Below are 22,791 nucleotides of genomic sequence, written 5' to 3'. Positions count from 1 at the left end.
CCTGTTAAATCCTACATTGATATATAGTTGTCTTTTTCCAGCCACTGAATTTAACCCAGGGCATCAACCCAGGGCATCAGGTAGGTATCAAACTTTGATACTGAGTTCAGCTTCCAGAAATCAATACAAAACCTTATCATCTTGTCCATTTTGGGAACCAACATGATTGGGCTGTGCCATTCACTGGATGACTCCTCAATCACTTACATATCTAGCATGCTCTGCCTGCCTTTTCTACTGTTTTCTGTAGTCACACAGGTCCTTGCGCAAACCCCCTTTAAATGGGACATCCAAGTTTCAGGACAAATCTATGATTAGTTCTCCCCCATTGGGCTGTAAAAACATCTGGAAATTCCTTCAAGAGGGATTTTGCCTCTTCCTGTTGAGCTGTGGACAAGTTGTCTCCCAGAATTCTTTCCCACCCTTCCAATGTTAATTGACAAAGTGGTTAAGACATTCAACACTTCTTAGACTAGCCACAGTTTCAAAGCATCACACAGTACATTTGGGACCCATGCCTTCTCCCCACCAAATGCACTTGATAACCCACATCCCCAATTTACCTTATAATCTCATAGGGGCCCTGTTATTTAGTGAGCAATTTGCTCTCCAATGAGGGGAACAATAACAGGATCCAATCCCCAGTCTGACAGACCTAGAGAGGTGTATTACAACACTGTTCTTGGGGATGTTGCGCAACACTGAGGTTCTCTTGGGTGAATGCCCTAATACATCCAACTGTTCCCATAGCCTAAGAATGTATTGGATGAAGTGTTGAGACTTCACGCCCTCAGCCTGACAGTCTCATGAAGGAGGTCCAGTAAACCTCAGAGCTGCTTCCAGTATAAGATTTCAAAATGAGAGAGTCCCATGAAGGAATGGGGAACCTCCCAGATAGCAAACAGTAAATACATCAGGAATAGATTCTACTTTCAAGATTCCATGGCCACTAACTTTGTCAACATCTTGTTTCAAAGTCTGGTTAATTCGCTTCACCAGATCATCTATCGGGAGATGGTAGATGAAGGTCCTAATTGGGTGGACGTTTAACAGGGCCTATACCTCTTTCAACAACCATGACATTATCATTCCCTGATCTATTAGTATTTCCCACAGTTGGGCCACCCATGAGAGCATTTTTCTCACAGTTCTATAGTGACTGTTTGGACCAAAGCACTGCAGATCACTACTGCCTCTGGGTACCAGCTAACATAGTCCACAAGCACAAGGCACCTACTCATGCTTGGTTCCAAAGGCCTGACTATATCTACCCAGACATCTTCAAAGGTGAATTCACCAAGGCCAGAGGTACCAGCAGCTTACCAATGCCTTGGAATGGGGCCACCAATTGGCATAAGACAGGATAGGACACACAATAATTTTTAATGTCCCTTCAAATCCCAGGTCAAAGAATCTGTTGAATACTCATTTTTATGTTTTCTCGAGCCCCAGATTGCCCACCCATGGTATGTCATGAGCCAATTTCAAAACCTGGCTGAGGTGTAATTACAGACCTGCAATCTGCACAACTGATGAGAAACCAACAGGGGAATCTGTAGGATTTTGAAGTGTGGCCTGTCCTTGACTCTGTGTCTCAGTAGATGCACACTGGAATCCAAAATATTTCTCAACACTTTCACTGCCTCTGAAGCTAAAAATAGGCACTCAAATGAAAAAGTAAGAATTTGAATGTTTGCACCTTCAGTCATGTTATACTTTACCGATATTAAGCTTCACAAATTGCAAAGAAAGCCACGGTTACACCTTACACTGTGAGTTGCTCAAATGTTGACTGGTGTTAGTGCTAACTTGAGCAGTCACACATTAAGGCCAAAAGAGGCCTGGAGGACTGAAAGGTAAGAATCCCCTCCCCATTCTAAGCTTCATCCCTGGCCTCTGGGGTTCCTCTGGTTCCCTACCCTCACCCCAGGGATCCCCCTACTCTTGGGGTTCCTCCATACCCTTCAGGAGGGGCACAGTGAGTAGGGATCTGAGGTTCTGGACATGGGGGATATAGACCCAACCCAGGCCAGGAGGTGAGGGGGCAGTTGGGGTGTTTAAGCTAAACTTCAGCATAGAGTGGCTACACCTTAGTATAACAGGAGCTGGGTAGCAGAGATCAAAGATTATCCTGCCCTGGAGTGGTGTAACTTTGAGCTGCCTAATGAGTGCTTAAAACTAGTTTCAGGTGTTAATGTGTGGACAATCTAGATGTTAAGAATTCCAGGAATCACCCAAAATTCCTGTATAACAAGTCCCTTAGAAAGGCAGAGTAAATAGGCTTTCTTCCCACCATTCACAACACCGAAGCAGAATGAAGACCTAATCTCATGGACTTCTGCAGCAGAACATAGATACATAAAACATGGGACTCTAAAGATAAAGGAGGAGACCATTCTTGCTATAACTCTCTCTCTAGGTACCATATCCAAACAGGACACTGATGACCATGGTCTTCCACATATCTCTTCTCTTCAAGTCATACAGTAATGCCAGTATCAATACATTCATCCATTTAGTTAGACTTTTCACATGTCAACCTCTATCTTCCATAATCTCTCCTTCCTTCAATCTTCCCAGTTACGACCAGACTTTCAATTTCCTCTTTCCTTATAACATGCCCAAGAAACTCCAACTGTCTCTTTGTAATGTTAATCACTCAGCAGCTTCTTCCTGCAGCCTGCTCTTAACAAAGGTCAGTAAAGCAACTAACTCTGCTCCCCAAGGCTAACTAATGTACAAAACTCTGAATGAATTATTTATGTTCATATTTACAGCAGAATATTAGAACATTACTGGATTTAGGAGATATTTTACTTCCATTGAAATATGTTGAAGGCCCTCAGATGTTTAATGACAATGTATTATAGCATTTGCCTGCATTCACTTGGCCAAAGTTTGGGTAAGAGAAGAAGAGGCAAAAGAAATGAGTAAGCAAAAGAATGTCAGATGTGAGGAAGACAAGTTAAAAGAACTAAGCTAAATATTGCTCACAGTACAATTAGTGGTTTTATGCCAGTTAGATTGGGTTTAGACCTAGATACAACTTAATAGGGGATAAAAATAGGTATTTATTAGAAAAGAACCTATGAGGAACATTTTTTTAATTGGCCTTATTTAGTAAGCTTTTTTACATTGAACCAGACAACAGAGCATAAATATTTGGATTCATCTTAAAATCTGTGTTTTTCAGCCTTGCACTGTGGTTCTTGCCAAATATTCCATCTGCAGATGAACCAATAAAAGTGCTCTTTTAAAACTTAATTTGAAACCTAGGTGAGAATTTGTTTTTCCTAACAGGCTGGCCACTTTTTAGAGGCTTTTTAAGATTATAGAACTTAGAGAAATTAATTTTCATTTCTTTCAAATGTTAATAAGATTGTTATTTCTCCAGCTGAATGCACACTTTATAAATTATCATTTGTATGCCTTAGATCTGCTGTTTGATCATTTATATTTCATTACTGTATTTCATTATTAAATTTACTGCCAAAATGTATCTACATTTATGTGTGCAAGTATTTAATTTTGGTGAGACGGGATCTTTAAATGTTTCTGGTTCCCAGAATACTTTGGCGGGGGTGGAGGGAGTAGCTAGAGAAATGAAGAGATATTGGAGTTCACTTATCCTTCTTAGATACTTCCAGACAAATCCCTCCAAAGAGAATCCATAACAATATTTCTGGAGAGAAAACATTTTGGCATAGCAATAAACTCAACAGAGCTCTCAAAAACAAATTCAAAATTTCAGTATGCCCAGCAGTATTTTTTGTACACATCTTCAAAAATCTGAACGATGAAGAATGGCTGCTGTTTTAGCAAGATAGGATTGCTTGGTTGATTTTGTTGTCCATGGCGAGGGAGCTGTTTTGTTTTGAAATGGGGGGATTATTTGGTTTACCAGTTAGTTTAGCAGGGTTTTATGTTAATTTAACCAGTTTAAACAGCTAAAGTTACCTGCACAAAATTTCAGGTCCTTTAAAAATACTGTCTTATATGTGATACAAAAGACACAGGGAAAAACTGGCTGGTCGTCTTAGAAGATGAACAGCTTCTGATGACAGAAGAAAGGAAAAGCAGTAAATTTTATTTTCCAGCTATTTCAACAGAGAACGTATGCAGTTAAATAATCGTAGAAATCTCTAGGGGAAAATAAACAGGCAGATCAGGAAATACTTTCTTTAAGTAGATAAGGGAAACCTGATGTAAGAGAGCAAGAACATTGATCAGGGGGAGAGGGAAGGAGGTTAATTGCTTTAAAATTGACTGGCATAACAATAATAGAATCACTGCTAAGGGAGTTAGACATGGTTAGGGTTAGTTCAAATGGTTTTCCTTTTCATGGGTTATTGAACAACAAAAAGACCAAGGAATATTCTGGAGGCAGTACCAGAAAATAAGTCAGGTTATTTTCTACTGAGCATCAAAAAGTGATGAGGACCTAAAGTTCAATGATTATAATATCATCAGTTTGAAATATTCCTGAGGGTAAGTACCAGGTAGTGGTAATACTAAGAAATTGGACTCTGAAAAAGCAGACATGTTGAATAACAGAAACTGCTCAAGACAGTCTGAAAAGGGACATGCTTCATCCATTTTAATGACTCCTAAAAGTTAGTAAATAAGAGAAAGAAAATGAAAACAGGCTAGATTCCTCAGCTGGAATAAAACTGTTGTAGTACCACTGAGGAAGCTCTCAATTTGTGTTAATTTGTGTCATCTGCCCTAATGCATTGAGGAACAAAGTTAACACTGATCTTGCAAATGCGTATGCATCTAGCTATTTGAGAACTACTTACTGTATTTACATGAATCCAAGATGACCCTGAATTTAAGACAATCCCCCAATGATTAGATTCTATACAGGGAATATTTATAGATTTATTGTAATTTTCCATGTGTGAAATCTAATTACTGGAGAATCATCTTAAATTCATTCCCACCACTACTACAGGCAGTGCAGGGGGAGAAGTGATGAGCCAGAAAGTAATAGGAGAGACAGTACAAGCCATGTGGTAGGGAAGGTGGTGGAGCAAGTGGTGGGAGACAGGCAGTAGGGAGGCAGGTAGTGGGGGGCAGGCAATGGGGACATGTGGTAGAGGGGCATGTGGAAGGCCAGATGGTGGGGGACAGAAAGTAGGGAGCAGGAAGTGTGCAGGCAGTGAGCCAAGCAGAGAGAGAGGCAGGCAGTTTTTTCCCTGCTGCCTGTCCCCCTCCACTCATCGTCACATTTGCCTGCTCCCTGTAGCCTCCCCCCACCACCCTCCCTCCACACCGCTTCTGCCAGCTACAGAAGCTGCCTCCATAGCTTTGGGTCCTCATCCCCCCGCTTCCTCCCGTCTTCCCCACCAAAGTCTCTATCCCCTTCATGCTCCTCCATTACCTTTGCGTCACACTGGCAGGCTCTGTCCATACTGCAACCTGGGGCACTGAGCATGGCTCCAGCCGAGACCTAAAGCCAAAGCATGAAGCCAGCACGGCTGCCACAGGGGGAGGAGACGAGGAGTGGCAAGACACACAGAGACAGTTGGGAGCAGGCAGCAACCACAGCTCCAGCCCCAACCATGAATGGGACTGGAGCCAGAGCCAGAGCTGGAGCCTGAGCCACAGCAGCTGCCTGCCCCCTGCTGCCTTGTACTTGACTGTAAGGCAAGGGGCTTTTCCCACCCCCCATGTTAAAAGGGGTGGGGAATGGTGCCTTCTTATCAAGTCAATACAGCATGTACATAAATGAAAGTAAAATAAAGACCACACAGGTAATTTACTAATTACATTTTGAAGATGATTATAGGACCAACCTCAACACAGATTCTGGAGTACTGGAATTTATCCGCTTAATTTTAGAAGATCCCACATTTGATTCCTCAAAGTGTGTTCCACCTTTAGTAGTAGTGTCAGTGAGGAGACGCCTTGGTTTCACCATAACTGCCCTTTGCTCTGGTACAGAGGAGAATTGGGAAGAGGATTGTGGAAGGGGTAGGATTGTTTTTTATATTATCATTAGTTTTCCTCACCTCATTTGATTGCTTACCCAACCGTATAGTAATACTTCTCCTAAACTAGGTATAGGACATTATTTTGAATGATCTGAAATGGCTCCACTCTTCCAGTTTGTTTGCCCTCAGGTAATCTTGGCTATATTCACAGCTCTCTTAAGGATTTCCCATTTAACTGAAGGTATTGTTACTTGTTACAATTTGCACATGCTAGAACTCTGGAATGTCATGCAGAATTAAAGTGATCTAGACAATCGCATGGTACGGGTTAATGCAGCCTCTGACCTGCACAGTTCTAACTTGGGTTCTATCCCTGCTCTGTGGATGGAAAGAGGGCTGAACTGTGGAAGCCCCTAAGCCAAGGCTGGCCATGCACCAGGCAGCTCCACCAACCTCTGCCCATCCAATCCCATGCCCCATCAGGCCAGAGAGTGGCCACACAGCCTTCCCAAGTGCCTATTGCCTGGACCTGGACAAAAGCCACAGGAAAGTTCACTTAAGCAGTGATTCACTGTGCTGAAATATTCACATGCCATCTGGCCAGTTTTACCCTGCACCTCACCTCCCTTGACCAGGTAGCTTGATGGGGGCTGTAGCTTCTCTCTGAGCACCCACCCCCACTTACATTCCCATGGGGTCATGTTACCTAGGGCAGCTCAGAGGGCAGCTCAGAGCCAGTACCACATGGTGGACAGCAGAGTTTGGGAAAATGGAAACTTTTTATGTGGAAAGAGAGTGGCAGGGATGAAGCAGCACATCCTGGGATGCTACAGGACCATGAATTGCTCATTTTATCTCCACAGAGCATACTGATGTTCCTACAACATGAACTGGATAGCACAACCCAGAGATCCTCCTTGCCCAACGTTGTATAACTTTGGGATGCTCAGAGTACACTTGGAACAAGTTTTCCTATTTTAATGTAAGGAAGTTTGCATTTTAAGTGCCTTTAGCACATCCTAAGGGTAACATATAACAAAGTCCTTATTCTAGGCCCATAACTAATCTATGCCTATCTGTAATGCAAGAATAATGACACACTGTGTTAAAATGTTCTGAGTTCTATGAATGAAGAATGCTATAAAAGCAATGAGTATTATATGCAGTGATTTACTAATTATTCTAAATAGCCACTTGATGTCCTTAAATTAGGTTACAATACAAATTTACCAGCCTGTCTTTAAAACTTCTTTTTTCTGCACTTTCGTTGATATATCACCTAGGTTTTTTTAGGTCAATCAATAGGTTTGCCAACAATTGGCTTTACTTTCCAGAATATTTCAAGGTTAATAATATTTCTGTCACGGCTCCTGGTGGGGGAAAAAATAACCCACCATTTCTAATTTGCTTACAATTGGCCATTAACTGGAAACAGATTTAAACTGAAAACATCTTTGACAAACCTACACCAAGCCCAGTAATGAACCCATCATTTTGTGTGCCAGCCATTTATACTTCTTTTTTACTGCTTCCGTTCAAGCATTTTCAACCTGTTATTTGAAAACTAAAGCCACATGTACTCAACAAACTTGTGCTTGAATGTTGCCTTTAGCCCATTATTATTTCATCCTCTGGTGGTCAGGAAACACAATATGTAGCTTGCTTCTAATGTGATCCCCTCTTAGATCTGTTTTAATATTGTCTGAACTTCTGCTGACTCACAGTGTTTCTTTATGAGATAGCAACTGAAACGTTTTTATCATTATTGTCCTTTGATCTTACATCTCCAGTGTACCCTTCTCTCTCACTTTCAGTATATCCTGTAGCTGCCCTTTGATCTCATACCTTCTTCTTGCCCCTTCATTCGTTATTTCAGTATATCCAATAGCTGTCCATCTTGAATTTACAGGATTATTTGTAGTAATCCAGAATTCGTTAATATCAGCTGTACTCTAATTTTCAACAGTATAAAAGTTTTAGTTTTTCACCATTAAATGTTACTTACTTTTTGCCATAGTTTATCTTCTTTGGTGGTTTTTAGTGTTCTTAAGCCACAGTCTCTGATGTCTGGTTCTGCTGCACTAATACAGCTGAAAATTTTGACTGACTCTTTATGCTCCAATTATTTGTTTTAACTTGTTAAAATGCTGATGGAATATTAGTTTCTTATTGTTTGGGTTGCATAATTTGAAGTCTACAGAAACAAATTCTAGCTGTGAGAAGCTTAATTCCCAGCCAAAAAAAGAAAAAGTTCCTCTTCAGTTCAGCTGATGGTGACGATACTCCTTATACAACATTAGCCCTGGGCTGCATCGCAGCTGCTTTGGTGCACAAGTTACATACAAAAAGAGCAGCTAAAGAATAAGACCTAAAAAGAAAGAAAGAGATGCAGGTTAATCAGCTATTGTTACCTAAAGTGTAAAACACAGATGGTATCACTGAAGTTTGCCAAAAGAGCTATATTCTATTGATAAAAAGGTGTGTACTATTCAGCAGTGCTTCTGACAGTGACACTGAGTTTTGATGCAATGCAAAAATTCTTAACATTACTCTATGAAATGCACAGAGCAGTGTAGAAAAGTCAGGGCCCCATGGAAAGCCTAAGGCAGACAAGTACGTACTGTGCTTCAGCTTTCCAAAGGACACTATTTCGCTAGGGAAGCTGGTCACCGTGTGCTTGTACAAAGATTTAAGGAGACACGTATTCACTTCTGAAGACCCGCATGTGGCTCCAGAGCCGCAGTTGGCCACCCCTACACTACGCTATTTAGTTGTTTCTGTTTTCATACTGCGCTACACAACTCCTAAATCCTAGATGGAAAAGTGCAGCAGGGGTTGGGGGGGATAACCCGAATCTCATCCCCACACAGTCCCCAGCAGCAGAGCATGATTCCTCTGGCAGTTGGTGAGCCTTGGAAGCACACAAGCATCTCTGATGTCCATTTTATAGCAGTCTGTGAGAGTAGTAAAATATATGGAGGCAAAAGTAATCTACTACCCTCCTTGCCCTTGACAGATGCGTAAGTCTTCGGGGTGAAACTTATGGTCTCTTTTGAGGAATTTTATTCCTCTTTTTCCTATGTATTTTAGCTACATTCCTTCAGTTTCATACTGTACATTCAAAACAATCACATGCTAAATTAATAGACAATAACAAATCAGAGTAAGATATACTGTCTCACATATAACCCAGTCCTTGATAGCTGCTTTTGCGTTTATCCACAAGGGATAAAATTTGGTCTAATAAGTTCTCCCAGCTCTTTTCTTGGCAACAATGTATGAGTGAAGGACACAGAATTTTCATGTATTGTTATTCCTAGAAATAGCATTACTCTATTGTTTACATAGTGATTTTTCAATATGACTAACAAAACAAAGAGGGGCATTTTGACTCCTTAGAGACTGGAAATAAAGAAGCAGATGGATTCCAAATTGAAAGTGGCATTCATTAGTATGAAGAGTCTCACAGGTATCCCCAAGAAAGTGCTGTATTTTGCTCTTGCTTACACTAGATTTCTTTAAGACAATTCCCTTTATATTAGGCATTTCCTATGGATTGCTCTGTGGCTTCATGTCCAAATCAGGAGTTATCTCCAGCACTTTCCTGTTTCTTTCTAATATTTTTGGATTCATTTTCACATTCCTGTCCTTAACCAATGTCATCCATACAGTTTCTGGTACTGCTTCATCCAGTGCTGAAAGGTAAGTAAGGGACTGCAAACAAAGGCTATGTTTTGAACTCAGACTGATTAACTCAGTTGAGATGACTCAGGTTAAAATAGCAATGAAGAAAAGGTTAACTCATTTATCAATCCAAGCTATCTTCAAGCCTTTATATTATTGATTCTTAACTGGGATGTGATGGCACCCTAGGTGCCATGCAATCCTTTAAAGGTGCCATGGGTTGCCATGCAGTATTAGCACTATTAGGTATGCAAGCACCCACATGTGGTTCACAAAATAAACCCAAGGATTTCAATTAGGAATCCAGCAAGTCAAAAACATTCTGACCTGTTGTGCTCTTTTTGAATTCTTTGCCACAGAAGAATTGCTCTATTTTTCTATAATCTAAACAATGAGCTAAGCTCAGAAGGAGAAAACTAAGAGGGGAATTTCCCATTTCTCTGAGTTAAAGAAGCCACACCAGCAAGCTGCTATTCCATCTTCAGACAACCTGTTCAGGACTGGGTGGCTAAGCTTAGCTCTTCCCATTTTGTGACACCACACCACCATTTTATATTAGTCAGTGCCAAGCATTCACTTGTATGAGCTGTGGTGTTTGTAGTGGTTAATGAGGGATACACTTTTAATTAATATAATACAGCTGACATAATGGGCAGGTTTGTTATAAAAATGTAAAAAGCTGATGAGCTGTGTAGTGAAACTATAATGAAGAGTGAACCTTTATGCCCAGAAACCGATGAACCTGAAGCAAACACAAGTTCAAGTAGTGGTTTTAAAATTAAACTAAAAGTAGGTAAGCTGAGACAGCACAAAGACAACTATCTAGCTTTGGGTTTTACTTGGTATGGTGATGAGCATCATTCCAAACCTGAATGCACTGTCTGCAGTGAAAAATTATCTAGTCAGGCTATGGTCCCAAGCTGAAATGACATTTTTCTCTGATGCATGGACATCTGGAAAATAAGAGCTTGGAATATTTTTATAGACTTTGAAATTAAAGAAAAACAGTCCTCACGATTTGTGAAGATGATTTAAACATCTGACAAAGTACAAGAGGGTATCTAGAGTTGAAAAATTGATTGTTAATTATTACTTTTATGCACTGTAACAAACAAATTAGTTCTAAATTTAGGGTGCTGCTTTATTCAGAAAAGTTATGAGGTGGTGCCTTAAGTCTGAAAAGGTTGAGAACCATTGCTTTAGATAATGCAAGCTGATAAACCAAGTAAACACCAGAATTACCTAGTCCTCATTATTTTAAATTCTGTTTTTCCTAATCCAAGTTAACCAATCCCAATTAATTATGTGTTTTGCATTTTTATAAATGCCAGTACAGCGAGTAGTTTTCTACATCTACAATTGAGCCTTTTAAAATAAAAGTCTTCCTTGAGCAGCGTCTGAGGGCATGGCTTTCCAACTTTGTGTGCCACTGTAATATTTGACAGAGAAAAATGTTTGCTGGCAACATTGCTTAATCCACATTGAAAAAAGAAAATTGAAGCCATACTTCTAGCAAGATTAGTTAATGATCAATAGCGACAGGTAGCTATAAACACAGTAATGGAGATTCTCTCATATTCTCTCTCATCCTGCAATGTACACTCTCTCATAACTACACTTCAGGAAAATGAATTTGTTCTGACTCCCACTCTGAGGAAGTTACTGCAAAAGCAACCTGAGATTGAAAAAAGGCCAAGGAAAATTCCAGTGGAGAGTGACACATCAGCAGCTGCAAGGCTAAACAAAAACAACGTAACCCATTCATAAAGAACAAGATTCACATGATGAGTGAAGCATCTGCTGACAGAGCCAGATCTGCTTCTCTAATAAAAGGTCAGTATTTATAGGAAGCCATTCCTTGTGAGGGAAGTAGAACACTGAGAAGGGACAGAAGAGAGTTGATTTTCAAGTTTACGTCTCTTTCTCTGGTGGCTCTCCAGAAAGAACTGATTGAAGATGGCCATCAAATGATGAGATCTCATTGTTGTCTTCCAGACTCAAATGGGGAAGAAGCTACTCTAAAGATATGAGTCCCTAACATTTCTAAGAGTCTGATATATTGCAGAGTGGCTATCAAGAGTAGAACTAGTTGAAACTTGTAATTTTCATGCTAAAAGAAATTCTGTAAATTCTAACAAAAAATATTTTGGTTGTTTGTTGTTTTGGTTTTGAATGTCCTATACAAGAGAAAAACCCTGCATAGTAATAACTGAACTATTTCATTAAGGAAAAAAAAAATTAAATTGAGCTTGGGATTTTGCCTAACTTCCAAACTCCCAGATCCATGGTAGAGTCTCCAGATCTTGGAAGTTCCAGGTAGAGTTCTTGGGGCTTCCTATTCTCTGTTGCTGCTAATGGCAGGGCTAAAGCTTTCATAGAGTGGGAAGTATAGACCCTGGAACCCGTAGGAATAATCTATTTGGTAGGACAGGCTGGGAGCACTGCAATAATGATGGACTTGCTAGATTTGTCTATCCCTTGAGACTCATGGAGCCACAGGAATTCCAGGAGTCCCCAGGGGAGATTTACATGAATCTTAATAGCTACTCTATCATTGGGCTGGTTGATTTTTTTTAAAAAGCATACTGACCTTGGTCATAAACACAGTGGCATCTAGTCATCTGCTCCCACCCTGGAAGTGGCATTGATCTCCCTGGTACCTGGGGGAGCCTGTTGTTCTGTGGGGCCAGGCCAACTCTCAGGCCTCAAAATTGCTCTGTTAGATGGGAGGGTGTAATGCAATAGACACACACAAAAATCAATTAGGCACATAAGTCACATACACATCCAAGACTACCAGTCTAAGCACATGCACACCTATCACCAATTCAAGCACATACACACTATACACACTAAAAATTAGAAAAACATCAGTTGTCAATACTCGCACACATAATACACAGACACGTACTTTTATGGCTGTGTGTTATCCCTAGGGGGTGTTAGGGGTAACTTGGTGCTTGGGGTTACTTAAAGTCAAGTGGCCCCCAAGTTACTCGAAGTCACTGAGGTTTGAGGTTATTTAGGGTTAATCTGTCCCAGGGTTACTTGGGGTCACCTGGTGCTGGTGTAGAAGCAAGGGAAAAAGCCTGGTGGCAAGGAGGAGACAGCCAAGAAACAGAGGCAGAAAGAAAGCTGGAAGATTGGGCCAGGAAACAGGGAGGCAGAAAGATGGGAGATTGGAAGCAGATAAGTGGTGGCAGGGAGGAGAAACCCAGGAAACGGAGAGGCAAAAAGCTGGGAGACTCGGACCGTAAACAGAGAGGCAGAAAGCTGGGAGATAGCCAGAAAATTAAGGAGGAGGGTCGGGAGGTCATTAAGACAAAAACTCAACTCAGGGTTTCAAAATAAAAGGTTTATTAAACAGACAACACACTACACCGCCCCACAAAGTTATTGGTTCACACACACACACACACACACACACACACAATGGTAGCAGGGGAGGAGAAAGGCTTGGTGGAGAGATTGGAGATAAAGTGTGCAGGGACAGAGTCTAGATCCTGTGTTTGGGGAAGGAAGGTGGGTGATAGCTACCTATCCTGGGCTGTGAGTTGATCCTTGATGGCCAGTCAGGGTCTTCTCCAGCAAGGTGTTGTCCAGAGGGGGTCGCCAGCAGGGCCTCTGAGTGGATAGATAGTGTTGTGTGGTGCTGGTCCAGATGGAGAGGGTGTCCCACTGAGTCTGTCTTCACTACCCCTTTTTATAGAGGCAGACCTTTTATGACCCTAGCGGCAGAGGCATGTCCAGGCAAGGGTCAGCCCTAAGCATATGCACTCCAGATGAGGACATGCAGTTCCAGGTGTTTGTGTTGCAATAGTGGGTTGGATGATTTCTGTAGGGTCTTTGTCTTTCAAATGCTGGATCCCTGGTTCTTGGGTAAGTCAGTGGAAGGCAATGGTCTGGTCATTGAGTTGATGGTCCAGTCACTGAGTTGATTATTCAGTAGAGGCCTGCTACCATTATATCTCAAGCACCCTCATTCATCCCCATTCATTCAGGACCCAGTTTACATAAGACTGTTTAGGCATGAGTCATAGCTTACACCCGGACAGAGGACACAAGATGGAGGCTTGACTGACAAAATGGAAACTTGACATGACTTATGCTAACTTACATATGTAGGTCTAAATCATATAGTATTATTAAAAAAAAAAAAAAAAATCAGTAAAACAGTAATCACACAGTAAAAATCAATATAAACATAATGATTATACAGTATAAAACAGTGGATATCCATAACAGGGCACTTATTTGCAAAGGAGAGGAAAAAAAACTTGCTACCAAAATAGAATGCTAAAACTTATCCTGTGTCTTAGCTGACTCATACTTACCTATTGGGAATAGAGAGGGAGAGAAAAAGTCAGAAATATTTGGGGAAGGGAGGGAATGTATTTTAAAAGGAAATAAAAGAAAAACTGGGGGTTTTGCTACAAGGCAAGACAGCTGAAGTAGGAGGGCAGGCAGTTAGACCACAGGTGGCTCATGCTTAAGACAACTGATTACAGCACAGATCCTTTTAAAAGGACTATAGTATGGCAGTGACAGCAGCAAAGTTTTTCCTCTCCACTGCCTTTGCTTCTGCAGAACTCTTATGGATGGTGAATGACCTAGTTGATCTGGACCGTCTCTGCCCAGAAACCAAGGCTTCTAGGATCCACTATGACAAGTTTGCCAATTACTTCACAGACAAAACCACTCACACCTGGCATCGCTTGGGGACCACCACTTGTGCTGTAGATTCAGGCTGTGACTGGGAAAGCTCAGCCTTGTCCGATTTATATGGGTCACTTTCAGTTGATGTTGCCTACTGACACAAAGAGTTTGCTTGCAGAGATGTGGGTGATCAGCTGTGAACTGGACCTGTGCCCATCCTGGCTTGTAAAACCTAGCTAGGAGAAACTAGGGTCACTGCTGGTGGGAGTTGTCAATGGCTCCCTTCTAGGGGGCAGGGTGCCAGACATTCTTAAAGCTATGGTTGTCCAACCACTACTAAAGAAATTCTCTCTTCATACTATCACCGCCTTTTGAGGAAGATCATGTAGGCACATCTGGATGATTTTTTTCCTGGATTCTTGTCAGTCTGGCTTTTGCCCTGGGTATAGCACTGAAAATGCATTTGTGGTCTTAGTCAACAATCTTCACTTGGAGATGAACAAGAGAAAGTGCACCCTGCTGATCTAGATCTTTCAGTGGCCTTTGATACAGATGAACATGAAATGCTGCTAAAGTATTTACATGAGCTGGTAGATAGTCACAGGAATCCTCTAAATTGTTTCAGCTGTTTGCTAGCAGGGAAGTCCCAGATGGCAGTTGCGGGCAAGGGCTCAACATCCCCTTAGGACTTTTCCTATAGGGTCCAGGAGTCCATCATCTCCTGTTCAACATGTATAAGTCTGTTCAGCAAGAACATAAGATTTGGAGTGACGGGCCATCAATATACTGACAATACTCTTTCTACATTTAATCTAACCCAGTCCTTTCTGTTATCCCTTTTCAGTGCCAAGGGGCAGTTGGAGACTGTATGTGGGTGAACCAATTGAAGCTAAATCCCGACAAGACAATAGTGATGGTGGTGGTGATGAGGAATGGAAAAGTACTGGGAGAAGTGTATGTGTGTCGGGACAGAATTGGGGATGTGGGTGAAGGCCAAGTGGAAACAACAAGGCAGCCTTCAGAATAAGCCTTTCAGGAGACAGCTTGAGGAAACTGTGCTTGGTTCAGCAAACGACAGGATGAGTCGCTGTCAGACTGCCGAGAGTATGTTACGGGGCAGGTTGACCTATACGTGGCTTACTAGTATATAAAGGGGTTTGTGCCTTGCTCTCATTGAGAATTAGCTGCCCCTTGCTTTTTCTCCCATGGCCTAGCAAAATAAAGCGCTTCTGATAGCCAAACACTGATCCTGTCTGAATTTCTATATCAGTGGTCAGACCACTAGACTTCTGAAGGACTGGTATGGTTCACTGATGGTGTTCAGGCTCTCCTTGTAACTCAGGTTTGCAGTTTTGCATGCATCTGCTGCACCTAGATTGTCAAGTAGCGGCGATGGGTAGAGGTGCCCGTCACAAACTCCATCCAGTGAGAAGGCTATGACTCTTTCTTTCAGATACACATATGGCCACTGTCATCCATGCCTTCATAATCCTGAAACTAAATTACTCCAATGTGCTCTATGTGGGACCAGCCTTGAAGACGGTCTTGAAGTTGAAGCTGGCACAGAACATAGTGGCCTGCCTTGTGATGGGGATGAATCCTCTAGAGCAGTGCTCCAGAGTGTGCACTGGCTCCCAGTAGTTTTTGGGGCACAGTTCAAGGTGCTGGTTTTGATCTAAGGTCCTAGGGACTACCTTCTCCTTTATGGCCATTCACAATCCCTGTAAGCAGCTAAGAGCACCTTCCTGCAAGTAACATCTGTGCACAAAGTTCACTTTGTGAAAGCTTGTAAAATGTCACTCTCAGCAGTTGTGCCTCAGCTCTGGAGCACCCTTCTCCTTGAGGCCCACCACAGCCTGACCCTGGACATCTTCCAGAAGCACTATAAGATCTTTTTATTTATGTAGGTGCTTAGCAAGTTAGGGTAAGCTAGGATATTGTTGGGATGGGGGGAAGAGGAGTTATATTGTATGTTAATACTCTACTTGTTTTTATAAGTTATTTTGTTCTCTTGTGTTTTCTCATTTTATAAGCTATTTTGCTCTTTTCCTAAGCCTTTATTGGAAAGAGTGGCATATATACCTAATAAATAAATATATACTTGCCAAAATTGAATGAAATAATATGGACTGATTAAAGAAAACCAATACTAGGAATCTCCATATACATAGAATAGTAGTATAGGACTGGAAGAAGCCATGAAATTCAGTTCCCTTCATCCACAGACAGCCATTTACCCAAAGATCGATAAAAGTCACTAATACACAAGGCTGTAAGGCACAAAACCAGAAACATTTGGAACACCCTATAACAACTAAACACACACAACCGCCCCCCCCCAGGGCACTGCTTAATGTCCTGCCACAGTAGTCACAGAGGAAAAAAAATCAGTTGACATGCGTTTGCAAGAGCCTAGGAAGGGACTGTGCAACACAGCATACAATAAAAGAAAAATAATACACAAAAGTGTAAAAGCATAATGATGAAAATGAAGAAATAAAGCTAAAACATGTAAAAGTCGAGGTTGATAGAACTAGGTTATCTGATTTTACCTTGCACCAACATTTTATATAATCAGTTTTGAATCTATGTGGCAAAACCCCCAGTTTTTCTTTTTTTCCTTTAAAATGCATTCCCTCCCCTTCCCCAACCATTTCTGACTTTGTCTCTCCCTCTCTATTCCCTATTGATAAGTATTAGTAAGCTAAGATGTAGGATAAGGTTTAACATTTTATTTTAGGTAGTAAGTTTTATTTCTCTCCCCTCTGCAAATAAGTGCCCTGCTATTTTGATATAGATATCCACTGTTTTATAAGTGATAATAATTATTGTTGTATTGATTTTTTCCTCTTTTTTTACTGCTTCAATATTGTGAATTACTGTTTTAGGCCTATATATGTAAGTTAGCCTAAGTCTTGTCAAGTTTCCATCTTATCCCCATGCCCAGGTGTGTAACCTATGACTCATACTACCCCTCCTATGTAACTTGGTTCCTGAATGAATGGGGATGAATGAGGGTGCTTGATAGACAATGGCAGGAGGTCTAAAAATAGCTCCTTCTGAATGATCAAACCATCAACACCAATAGCTGGACCAATGACCCAGCCATTGGAACCACCCTCAGCATTCAAGAAACAAAAGATGAGGCAACCCACAATTGTGCCAAGGCTGCACATGCTCAGTATGAACATCTGGAACAGGACTGACCTTGCCTGGACAGGCCCTCCCATAAGAGATCATATCCCATAAAAAGAGGTAGTGAAGACTGACTCCTTGGGAATGCCATTTCCATCTGGACCAGACCAGCTTCATGTCACACTGCCTATCCACCCCAGAGGCCCTGTCAGCAACCCCCTCTGGACAACACCTAGCTGAAGGGGACCCCGGCTGGCCATCGAGGACCCACTTTCAGCTTGGGATAAGTAGATATCACCTGCATATTTTCTCCTCCCATTTGGACTCTCTCTCTCTCTCCTCTTGGATTTCAGCCCCTGCACCAAGCCCCTTTAGCCCCTGCTGATATTGCCTGTGTGTGTGTCTGCATGTATGTGTGCAAAGGTAGCAATAAAATATCATGTCATCTCCCCTGTTCAATAAAACTACTATCATTTGTAACCCCGAGTTGGGCTGCATTTTACTGAGCCCCAGTCCCTTCCCTATCTTAAATTCCAGTCTCTGTCTCTCTCTCTCTCCCCCTCTAAGCTCTCAGCCCTGTTGCTTTCTGCATGCTCTCAGCCCCGCTCTCACCCCTTTTTGCCTCCTGCCACCTCTCCCCAATCTCTCTCTCCCTCTCTGTGTTCTCCAGCCTCCCCCCACAGGCCCACTCCCAATTTTCCTCACCCCACATATCCCTGTAGCCTCCTTGCTCCAGCTCCAGCCTTCTCCCCGGCATTGCTCTGTTACTCTCCTGGCTTTCTGCTTTCAATTAACCTTAAGTTATCCCAACTCCCCTCCAGTCTGCCAGTTCTAATCCTGGCACCAGAAAATTTCAACTCAGTCTCCACCAGCAGTAACCTAAAGTAACCCCAAGCCTCAGCTCAGCTATCTTTCTAGTCCACCAGTTCTAATCCCAGTCTCGGTGATTTTCACCCCCTACACTTTCACTTTCTCTTACCTTAACCTTCTGCCAGGTACACCAAGCACATACATACACACCACAACACCCAAGTTAGGAACTCACCTGTGCATGTGTGTGGGTGTGTGATATGTATGTGAACTGTTACACATGTATGTGACGATGTGCATGATATACGAATTAGTGATCCATGCATGTGTATTGGGTGTGCAGGTATTGGTAATTGATGCTGGTCTAATTTCTTTTTGTCTGTATAGTGTGTGTAGGTGCTTGAATTGGTGATAGGTGTGTATTTGCTTAGGCTGGTAATTTTGGACATGTATGTGTGTGTGTGTGTGTGTGTGTGTGTGTGTGTGTGTGTGTGTGTGTGTGTGTGTGTGTGTGTGTGTGTGTGTGTGCGCGCAAGCCTGTTGGAGGTGCATGCACCTAGAGTCTGTGTATATGCACCCAAGTGATTTTTTGAGTGTATACCACGCCCTCCTGTCTAACAGCACAATATTGAGATCCTGAGAGTTGGCCTGACCCCACAGGGCAACATCTACACTCTTCATTGTGCATGTATAAGGCCCAATCATCCTGAAGCCATGATTTAAATTACCATATTTTCTTGCATACAACACACACTTTTTCCTCTGAAAAAAATCAGACCCTCAAAATCAGGGTGCATGCATTAAGTAGAGAAGCTGTTTTTACTGGAAGAGAAGCATGCCTGGAGATCCTGTACATGCCATGCAGCTGCCAAGATAACTGTTTGTGTTATCTGATATTTAAGGTTCAGGGTTGACACTCAGAAGATGTGGGTTCTTTGTGAGCCTGACTATATCACTTAATTTCTTCATGCATCAGATTTCCATTTGCAAAATGGGATTTAACTAACAAACAAACAAACAAACAAACAAACAAACAAACAAACAAACAAACAAACAAACACATTCCTTCTTTGTCTGCCTCATCTATTGTAATTGTCAGCTCTTCAGGGCAGAGACTCCCCAACTATTCATCTGTTTAAGTGCTTAAAAAAAAACGCAGACCCAGTTAGTGAAGTAAACGTATACAAAAGACATTTTCATTCTTCATGCAATCAACAGCCATACTGAAGGCTTTCTGCAAATGTGATCCATGCTGTTCAGCCATGTATCCAAACCCCTATATCAAGGCTGTCCAGTTTCTCAGTGACTGGGAAGTATCATATATGGGGGCACCAGCAGGGCCCACGCCCCACCTCCTACCCCTCAGGCTGCATACCACATCTGCTACTTTGCTGCATTGTGTGCATGAGTAAGCCAATGCCCCCACAACTCCTCTGAACCATGCACAGGAGGGCATTTCCCCAACTCTCTGTACTGTGTGCAGATGGACAGGTGCTCCCCAATCTCACTGCATCATGCACATGACCAGGCAGGCACCCTAAACCACCATCCTGCACAGTGGGGCACACGGTCTCACATGTAGCTGTCTGCAGGCTCCCCTATGGCACCAGAAACTGTACTGAACCATTCTGCCATGCCCCTAGGGCTTGGTCAGCCAGAAGCCAAGGGAATAAATGGGGAAGCCCAAGACAGCGAGTGCTGCTGCAGCCAAAGCAATGGACAGCAGCCAGGTGGGAGCCCAGGAGCCACATGTTAACCCCAAGCAGGTCACATGCACGTTGCGGGCTGCCCTACATGAAGCTTATTTATACCTGTCACTGAATGCAAGTAGAGATCAACAAAATAACTGGACTTCAAATCTGATCTCAATATGCATCAACTCAAAGATATTGAACTAATTTTGTTTGCATCTGCATGTTAAATCAAATACTGTTAAATAACAGTTAACTGCATTTTGTATGTTAGTACATACACATAGGATGCATCTCCACAAGCGTACACATACAGAGGTGCCCGGTCCCTCAAGTCAAAAAACAGCAGCATATATTTGTGCCATTGCTATATGTCTCCTGGCATATGCCTGCATATATACTCTGGCATGCAGAAAAGGGACCCAGGTATGGTAGGAGAGGCTGGAACCAGCACCTCTACTGGCCCCAGCAGACCATAGCTCTAGCTGGCCAAGCTCCAGTTTCTGGTGATGCATACTGCTGCCACGTGTGCTATGCGATTTTTATAGCTTTTCATTCATTCATTCATTCATTCATTTAGACACTGGGATCTCCCAGTGTCAAGAAAACCACTGTGCTACAAATTAGCAGCGCAATGCACAGGTGTATGTGCCACATGTGGTTTGCAACACCTTAAATGGCTTTGACAAGCCACAAACCACACACATGCACCCATGGGGATACGCCCATAGAGCAAGATTATCTGTCTGAGGTCCCTATACATGATTTTCAGAATGAATACTTAAAGTTGTTAGATAACAAGATACAAAACCTTTAGAGACAAAGAGTGGGTTCAGGTAACATAAGTAAAATTAAACTGAACTTATTATTTGCGAAAGGAATATAATTTTTCCTGCCTAAATTTCTGTTGGAGCTTGTGTCAACATCTTACATTTTTCATCCCTCTAAGAAATATGTTTCAAAAACTATTTCAAGCTGCAGAGAACATTAGCATATTTTATCATTTGATCTTTTTAAATTACTTGTTTAGAATATGATTTACAAATCAATCTAAAAAGAAATGCAAGATAAAAACAACACAAAACAGCTTCCATCTAATATTAAATAATCTTATTTTCTATTATTTCATGAATTTGTCATCTAGGCATAAAACATGAATAAGGAACACTAATTTATCCTTTATTAGTCTTGATGGGTAGCACATTTTACTCCTGTTCACTAATTATGCAAGAATAATTGGGGGCAAATAGTTGCAAAAAGTAGATGTTACAATTGAAAAGCTTCTTTTGAAGTTATTTAAACCTTCTGCCTCTCTCTGGCCCAAAAATATATGTACAAAAATGAAGTTTATCCACCAAAATTATACCCACATCTCTTTTCCTCTCTCCTTAACTACAGATTTAAAGCTTTACAAATTATTTTAACAAAGATAGTTATTTCCTTCTTCTTTTGATGTCCTATAACTTGCATCCTCCTTCTCTTCCAATGCCAATTAGCACATTCTCTTATTTTTATGTTCAGGGATACTTCGGGCTGAAAGTGAGAAATCTTTTGAGAGAGGTATCTGTAGACTTGAGAGAACTTCGACACAAAGCAGCAGTGATGGTTTCAGAACTAGTTTTCAGAAAGGTTGGCAAATAATTTAAACCCTGCAGGGTTTCTGCAAACTCAAGGAAGAGAAAGACAGGAGTGTGAAAACAATTCAGTATATTTTAAGTTGTGGCATAGTGCATTTATTTTGGCATTTAAATCCTTGATTTCTCCAAAGGGCAACTGGTATGCATCTTGTCCAATGACACACAGATGTCCCTATGGATATGGCTTACAGGGCATAAATTGGCACTGGGAGGGTTGGCACTAGCCCTTTTTTCCTTGCCTTTTTAGTGGAATACAAAATGATATATAAAAGTCAACTAGGTATATCCATTACAATAAGTAAAAAAGAAAAGAAAAGGGGGGGAAAGGTAAAAACAAAACAAAAACAAAAACAAAAAAAACAGGAGGGGAGAGGGAGCGATAGAAGAAGAAAAGTGTACAAGGACTAATTTCTTCATTACCAACATAATCTAAAATTATTACCAAGTGAAAATAAACTTTTCATAGCAGTTAAGCCTGATAACTATAACTGTCACCATAGATGCCAGCTGTGCCATCTCATTGTACCAGATCTTGACTTTTCATATATGTCCTACTTTTCCTATGCAGTAACATAATCCTGCCAGCCATAAGAGTGCAATCTGGGAAGGATTCATCTTTGCTGAAAACTCATGAGCTCTCCAATCTATAGGCTAATAAATAAACTTGAATGATTCCGTTAGTTTTCTTATGAGCTGTTTTTCCGCCCCTAGGAATACTTGTGATTCTGATTTTGAAACATGTTTTCCAGGAATGTTTAACATTTGCTTAAAATTCATGGCCTTCCAAGCCTTTCTACTGATAACATGGTTTTCTAATGAGAAGGGTGTTAATGTATTCAAAATAAATTTGTTTCCTTAGTCAAATCAGTATTTGCTCATTTCTTTTCAGTATTCACCAAGCTTTAGCATCTACATTTTTGCAATCACAGCAATTAATAGCAAGTGAGGCTTCAAGACTGCAACACAGGAAAACATCCTTAAAAGGAGGAAGGGAACTTACATTAGTTGTTAAAATGACTAGGAAGTAGACTGAAATTGAACAAGCACCACACAGCTTTCCAAAGAGTTATATAAGTTTAGCAGAAATAGCTGCTCCATTAGCTCAGCTAATAGAACATTCTGTTACTCTCAGCTTGGTCTGTAGCTCTGCAGAAGGAAAGAAGAATATGTTATTTTCTCTTGAATAGAATCAAAACCTAGTGAAAGGAGGAAAATATACAGTAATTACCTTATTATAAGACT

This window comes from Crocodylus porosus, unplaced genomic scaffold (assembly GCF_001723895.1).
Source record: "Crocodylus porosus isolate Cpor-Errol unplaced genomic scaffold, CroPor_comp1, whole genome shotgun sequence".
NCBI classification, from domain to species: domain Eukaryota; kingdom Metazoa; phylum Chordata; order Crocodylia; family Crocodylidae; genus Crocodylus; species Crocodylus porosus.
The sequence above is the reverse complement of the archived record's forward strand: the minus strand, read 5'-3'. Positions refer to the sequence as shown.